Here is an 8,163-nt window from a genome sequence, read left to right as displayed (position 1 = left end):
GGTATCGTGTGAGGTCACCAAACTCAGTTTACCAATAAGAATGAACTGTCCCGCCTTCAAAGTCTCAACAGAAAGTGAGGGAGTTGTCAATCAAGTCTGGTCTGTGCACAGGCACAGTCCTGGGGAGAGGCCTCATCTGAAAAAATTGAAAACACCTGTTTTGGTTTTCTCTGGGTGTGTAGGACCCTTAGGTGGCACAAACACTACAATGAGCATGCACTGATCTGGTTGTAATCAGTTATCATGCCACTTTATAGTTCTACATTTTTACAATTTGAGAGATTGTACCCTCTGGTCCATCCGTGTATTTACCTTTTCAGAAATTCTTCTCATGGACAGCATCATCTCCTAGAAAGCTATTGTGCTGCTCATAGTAGTGAAAATCACCACAGGCAAAATGAGTTTGACACAGGTCCATGGTACAGGCAATGGATGGTGACATATCCAATATCAAGAGAGTGGCAGGACTAAATATTTTTGTCAGGCCAGCAGCTTTACTGTGGAGAGATGTGGATGAAGGGTTCATTTGGGTCTGGATTTGGACACAGTATTCTGGAAACTCAAACACCAGGTAAATATTTCTGTTCCTACCCTTGTTGTAGGCAATCACAGTGCACTTGGGGACAGGAAAGTGGTGGCTTTTTGGCTTCAAAATACACTAAACAGATGAATAAGAGACAGCAATGTCAGTTGTCACTTGCTTCAGGTTTGTCTATTTTAGCCATCATGGCTTCTAAAAAAACTGTCAGTGAAATGAATGATTCAGATTTTGAATATGTAGTATTCTCCAGAAACAAAATAAAAGATGAGGTGAATGCATTTCCTTCCTCATACAACATTTGCAAGGGCAATATTTAAAAAAATGTAAATGCAGCATTGTTTACATCTGTGTTTGCTTGCTCACTAGCCTTCTGCTTCTTAACTGCCTGTGTTGGTGCATTGCTACATTTGTTGGCACGTTACCACTATCAACTGCCAATCAGTGGAAATAGCCTGAAACAGGTGGCAGGAGGTGAATCACACCTATTGCTGCTAGTAGTCAAAAACTCCACAGAGCAATGTGCCTTTAGCGGTGTTGTATTTAGGTGTCTGTGATCTTCACATTCACTCCGCTGATGCAAATAAATGCTTTGTGTATTTGTGTAGCATTCATGTTGGTGCACAATGACTCACACCAAGTTGTAACCATTTTTGTAAGCCAGCTGGTCGATAAAGACCATCATACTGCTGAACCGTTTTGTTTTCTTTCTTTTTCTTTCTTTTTTAGCTCTTGATGTGCATTTGTGGACATTATGTCTTCTTCTTTTGAATGTGGGCTTAATTATTGAGTATAAAGATATGTTGTTCGACTTGTGTTTTGTGTACAGCTGTGTGTTGTGGTCAGCATCAGTCCACTACTGGTGTTTTAGTTCAACCATGCCTTGTAACACGATGGTTTTAGCCAGCTCATGCCTCCTGCTCTTACACCGAGCAGAGTCAGCTTCCTGCTGGGATAACAGCCTGCGGAGTGTGTCACAGTGGAGGAAATAACCTGGGCAAATCGATGGACTGTTTTTTGAAATGCCAATCAGACTTTGAACAGAGAGCAATTTGGATCGGCCTGAGCCGTCTGCACTCTGAGGTATGAATCCAAGGTCAGACCTTTTAGAAATCCATTGTCACCCAGAGCCCTACAGTATGAAAGACTTGATAAAAATATGTCAAGAAAGAAACCTTGTGAGAGTGTCTAATGGAAGATAAAAAATATATGCGTCGTGCTGACCTTTTGTTTTATACTTTTATGGTAGTTTACCGACCTTCCACTGATTCTTTTATATCTTAGCATTAGGCGGTGATGCTGTTCTGAAGCATGTGTTTAAATCTGCTTTTATGGAAGACTATCACTGTGCATACTAAAGTGTGTGTGTTTTTTTCCCCCAAAGTGAATTAGTGAAAAGCCACTCTTCTGGATGGTGTAATGCTTTATCTCTACTTTTGCTGGTGCAGTACAGAGCTCTGGTGCATTGCAGATATACCATATTTACATGACAGGGAATGACTTATCTTTGCCTTTGAAGTTACTAGTACCGTACTGTGAAGTGCAGGGGGAAATACCATGCATGCAGATGCTGCTCCAACCTGTGTGTTCCAGTGTTGGTCTTTATTAAGAGACTGATGCAGCTCGTGCAAATATCCTCCAGCCAGTTTATCCACCTTTTATCGACTCTCTTCCCTCATGCGCTGAGGTGAATCAGAGCAACCTCTTGTTCTCAAATACAGCATGAAAAGATACAAGTCAATTTCCTGTATTCCCAGCCAGAGCTCAAGGCTGTAACATCTCACTGAGATGAAATAACATCTGTATTTGTGCTACCCTGTGCATATTATGCAAAGAATGGGTTGAGGGACATAGTGGAATTGGTGGCATTTTGCGATGAGTCAACTGCATCTTGACAGCTTTTGTTTTTTTATACAACCAAATCACATATCTGAGAAAGACAGCAGTTTTTGGCTTTCATATATTGGACTCCAGTCTGGAAAAATGTCCATTCACATCGAAATGACATGCAAAACGCATTTGCTATTCCCGTACAGATTCTCTTTGAATGAGGATCATAGGCACTGCAGGGGGTGGACGCTTGTACCCACTTCAGCACCCACACGAAACGTCAAAAATCAGTTTCATCAGTTTCTTCAGTACTTCAGTAATCAGATTTCAGGTGACATTTTGCTGCCTAGTTGAAAGTCTGAGGGTGCTAGAGACAAATGACCAAGGCATCAACATTTTAGTGGTGATTTAATTCCTGTTTTCCTGACATATTAGATCTGCTTTGGTGTATTTTCATTATGTTAGACTTTTGGCTTGACTTGGAGTTGAGACTTTAGGATGACTTGGTTGACAATCCGATAAGTAGGATTTTTTTTTCGTGCTGTGCATGTGTGGTACGAACAGAGAGATTATTCTCGCACATTCAGATTTATAAAGGAATGAATCACTGTAACGGTCTAATGTGCAACAAGGCCTGAAAATGAAATGATCACTTTGCCCCAAACCGAAATTGAATTTTAACACATTTGTTGTGTTTGTTTGCCTGCCGCACAGTGAAGTTCATGTAAGGGTTAGAAGTGGAATTAATTATGTTAAGAAAAGGTTTTCATGCCGATCACTGAATTCCCAGTGTTGATAGTCTTTATCGTATAACCTTTATTAAGGTTAAACTTAAAAGCTCACGCAGCCTCCAGACAAATCAAACCAGAACAACAACTTGAGCTACTTTGCCCTTTTTGGAAAGAAAACACTGGATATTATTTTCTGATATGCTCCCTTCTTTTTACAGTTGTCTTAATCACAGTGTTTAAGTTGTCTGTAGAATATATTTTGTTTCCTTTTGCACAAGAAATTCTGATTAAATGTTGTATTTTTTCATAGATGATTATACTGCCGTCTTATAAATGTGGCCCTTCTATAGCCTCAGTCCTCAGGCCTCAGTGTAACAGCTTGCCACCACCACATTTTCTCAACCCATTTTTATTTTCTTTGACGGCATTAAAATAAAACATGTGACCACTGAGAGGTTAAATGATTTGCTTAATGAAGAGCACCATCTTATCTGCGCCTCACTTCTGAAAAGCGTGAGGAAGCAGGTTAACAGCTGATTTGACGGTTGTGCTAATTGACATTAATACATGTCCATTTGTGTCTTGAGTTGGTGGAGAGCTTACTCCGGGAACATGGCCTACCATTAGCACTCTGGCGTTTTCTTTGACGTGGAACCATAAACAGTGGGTATAGCACACTACTCACCAAATTAAAGCACTAATTCACTTTGAAGGTTTTACAGTATGATGAATAATGTCAATTTCAAAGTTGTGTACAGTGTACAAAGTAAGCCCCTTCATAGATTTTGCCCTTAAAATGCTTTCAATATCATCAGAATAACTTCTTATAAATTGTTGACTCAAGTATTTTTTTTTAACTTTATTTATATATTTTACTGTTTAATAATGGGAAAACCTAGACTGCATTTTTCTCAAAGTGTCAGGGCTCAGACAATCCCTCAACAAAATGTCCCGTCCTCTAAACCCAGATCCCCTATTTTTTTTTTTTTTTTTTTTTAGTTTTGGTAACATAATTAGATATTGAACCAAGGCTCTCGCACAATGGATGAAAATAAACTGGAAGAAAAGGAAAGATAGAAACTACAAACAAGTCGATTTGTGATGTGCTCCTAACCAATAGATTAGAAATAGAACAGAAATTCCATTACGTGCTTCTATTCTTCAGTTTGATATTTGCAATATTACTGAAATTTTGCTTTTGTCTCCTTGTAAGCATGTCTGTCCTCACAGACTTACAGTGTCAGCTGACAACAAAGACTGCTCCTTATTATTCAGTTGAGGTTTATTTGAACAAAATGCTGGTTGATCTCTTTTAGACACCAGGTATGAGCATTACTGAGGCCATTCTTTGGCAAAGCCTCAGATATTTGTGGCCATTTAATGCAAATAATTATTTCTCCACACTGAGCCTGCCTTTGTTTGCTGATGTGATGTGAAAAACTTCTGACATTTTCCTCTGTCCAGGCATTTCCTAACACTTCATACTTTTAATAAGGCTCTCGAGTTCAAAACGTTCAGTGACCTCATCATCCTTCCTAATTTATGAGCTCCTTTGAAAACTCTCAGAAAGGGTTTTGTGTTATCTCCAAAAGTCAAAATGACTTTCAAGCACATTGCAGAGAGATCAGGGACAGGATGCATTTTTCTGATTGTTTCTGTTGGCTGTTATCAAAACACAATCAGCTGTTATTTTTATTTTGCCTTGTAAAGAAATGATTTGCTGGCATTTTCAAATTGTTGGCATTGTCACTGGAGGTAGACATGCCGGAGGTGGACATAACTGGAACATCCAGCACAAAATAATGCAGCCCAGTACAACAGCCCAGCAATAAATGCTACCTCTGTGAAGCTTATAATGTCTGTAACACCGTGTCAGGGAGGTGGTGAATCACCTCTGTGGTCTTTTTTTAGGCCTCGTGGTGTATATAGGGGGTTAATGATGAATATAGACCCCTTCCACTGAGGCAAATCAAATGAACGCTTCAGAACATAATGATCAGTTAGACATATACATACCCGGCAGTAATTCAAAGATAATGAGTAACAGTGAGGCGTACCGCTATCCATATATTTGTCTGAGGTGTTTCCTTTGCAGAGGTCTGAATGTCTGCCAACTTAAAGTCATAATGATCTTTTATTTTAATTATGGAGATGATGCCTATCTGATTTTGCCTGTAAAATCCAGCAATTCTTTTGCAGCTGACATTCAAAAGATTGTCATGGTAAAAGTCAGAAACCTCAAAACCACTAATTGCTTTCTCTGTTATCCATCAGATCCTCGGAAATCTGCAAGAAATGTCAAACTCTGCCAGGAACGTGGACGACGTCTTTCATTCAGGTTTGAATTTTGAAACTCCAAAGAGTTGTTCAGTCTTGTTTCCATCAAGATTGTTTAATTAAGAGGCATCTCCTAATGAAGCATTTTTGACAGGGGGAAAAGCTGCTTTTTATTAAATTTAATCTTGGATTGAGTGTTGTACATCTTCATTTTCTGATCTGTTCACCCCCTGCAGCTAGTTCAGACTGCACCAGCCAGATTTTTGACAAGAATTGTAAAAAGAGGCCAAATTACCCACATTTTTAAAGCACTATGTTGGTTTCTGGTTTGTTTTTAAATTGATTTTGAAACTTTTTTAATTACTTTTAAAACACGCATCTAAACTAGTTCCTGTCTCCGATTCTACTGTGCATCCATATGACCTCAGATCAATAGATAGACCCATGCTGCCCACTCGAAAGTGAAGTTAAACGTATTCCCAGATTGGTTCCTTTAGCACCAAACAGCATGAGTTGCCAGGCTCTCTCAACCCCACAGTTATCGAGCAAAAAAACATGTTTATACTTTCTTTACCTCTTAATGTATGTATGTTGTGCAAAGGTACTTCAGTTTGTATGTTTCCTCCTTTTTTTTTTGCATCAGAGGTAAAATTACTTCATGGATACAGAAGGGGGAAAAAAAATCTGCTTACAACCCGTAACGCAGTCACTGTGCTCGATCATGCTGGGGCAAATTTAGGTCATTTGATTTCTCACAGTTGGCAGATTTTTTTGCACATATTCACTTATTTTTTTTATTTTATTTTTTTTTGCCATGTGCGTATGTGTGTGTATGTGCTGGGGTGGGGGGGGAGCAGTGGCACTCAGACTGCTCTGCAGCTACTCTCCAACAGATTGAATCTTATACTTTGTCACATTAAAAGACTTCCAGGGCCATCCATCAGTCTGGATGATGCCAAAATCTGTGACTCTCCCAGATAATGACTTGTGGAACGGTCAAGCTGGGGCTATAAATGGAAAAATTATTTTTGTGTGGGGCCAGCATTAGAGGCCTGAGATCTCACCTGCAGGGAGCATATAGAGCTTAATAAGGGAAGTGCTATATGATCAGCATTTTCTCTGGGACAGAGAGAAACACAGAGATGCAGACACACATACATGTATCAGTCAGACTTGAAACAGAGTTTGGGCAGTTCATATAAGCTGTAAGGTTTGGACTAAGGTTCAAGGATATTGTGAGCATGTTGCCATCATGTTTTTAATCTGTTGGTGTGTCTATTGTGTGTAGCTTAGAAGAAAAAATACAGGTACATGTAACATCAATACAAAGTTTGTATAGCACAGTATTCTGGAGACTGACTGGGACGTGAATGCATATAAACATTAGTTACCAAATACAGTTTTCATGCTTGTGAAAATGAGAGTTTGAGGCATCCTGACAAATGTTCTCACCCATTGTTTAAACTTTCTAAAGTTGTTGTTTTTTTCTTTTCTTTTTTTAGTGTGGTATATCTCGAGTTACCTGTTTCTTTAAATTTTTGAGCCTGGAAATGAAGTATTTACAGATAACACAAGCATACAATCCCACAGCAAAGCATGGCTTATATTTGAACGAGGGATACAGATTTTAAAATAGCAAAACTACTCATTAGCACTACTTTTATCTTAATTGCATTGTTGGACTGTCTTTTCTCTGCTTTGACAACAAAGACTGTAAAGCAGCACAGTGCGGTGCATTTGGGAATTATCTCTAAGAGTTACAAGTTGGGACAATATCTGAAGTGATAGCACAGATCTCATCTGTTTTTTTAAAAACTCAGGTCTGTGTAAGTTAGCTCATGGTTAGAAGTCCATCCCTAATGATTTGTAAACTAGTTGTCTTTGAAAGAGATGAAATACTTCACCATAGAGAGCACAGTGTAGGGTTATTGAGCATATTGTTTTAACTTAGAGCTTTGAAAAGAAACTGAAAACATAAGCTAAAGCAAACAGCAGCTTGCTTGAGTGAACATAGGCATCAGGGCCATCTGCACAACAACTGTCAAAATCATTCACTAGCCTCAGATTTTGTCAGTATTGCACCCAGGATCCCAAAAGACTTGTTAACAACCTCTCAGTCAGATGAAAATCTTCACCAATACAAGTGAGTGCTCCACCTAGCCAAGCTGATGGAGCAGCACCAGCTTCTGCAGACGATACCAGTGTTGACTCTGGCCTAATTAATATGCTGGCAAATGGTGGGGTTGGCACTGTGGTTCTGTGCGTCAGTGTGGCAGCAGGTGTCACACCTGGCTGTGTCTGGGAGGAATATTAGCCCATTGATCACGCTGTGTCCACATGCAGAGAGGAGAAAAATCCTATGTTTTACTTCCCTAATTTGGTCGGGCCGGTTTCCCAAACACTGCATTCTCTGTTGCTGCTAACACCCACTACCGCCCTGAGGAGAGTGTAGGCAATCACGCCCTCTAGGATGGCCACACTATAGTGTCTCTGCATTAACACTACACGAAGTAAAATAGATAACTGTGCTGAATCGCGATGCTAAGCTGTCTGAGAAGGGATTTGTTACCATAGTTGGCAAAAATCATGGATGATTTTAAGGCTGTTTGGTGAATTTTAGAATGCAACAACCTTTCTATAACTTCATGTGACAAAAATCTGAAGTCACCTCAATGTGGACTGTGTGGGTTTGTATTAGTTCTCGTTAGTTCTGAGCTTCATTTGTTGAAAAAGTGACAACCCCAGCAACTTCAGGCTTTGTCCAATGTGACATTAACTTTCCCAGTG

The sequence above is a fragment of the Toxotes jaculatrix genome, chromosome 23, assembly GCF_017976425.1.
Source record: "Toxotes jaculatrix isolate fToxJac2 chromosome 23, fToxJac2.pri, whole genome shotgun sequence".
Classification (NCBI taxonomy): Eukaryota; Metazoa; Chordata; class Actinopteri; family Toxotidae; genus Toxotes; species Toxotes jaculatrix.
Note: the sequence above shows the minus strand (reverse complement) of the source record.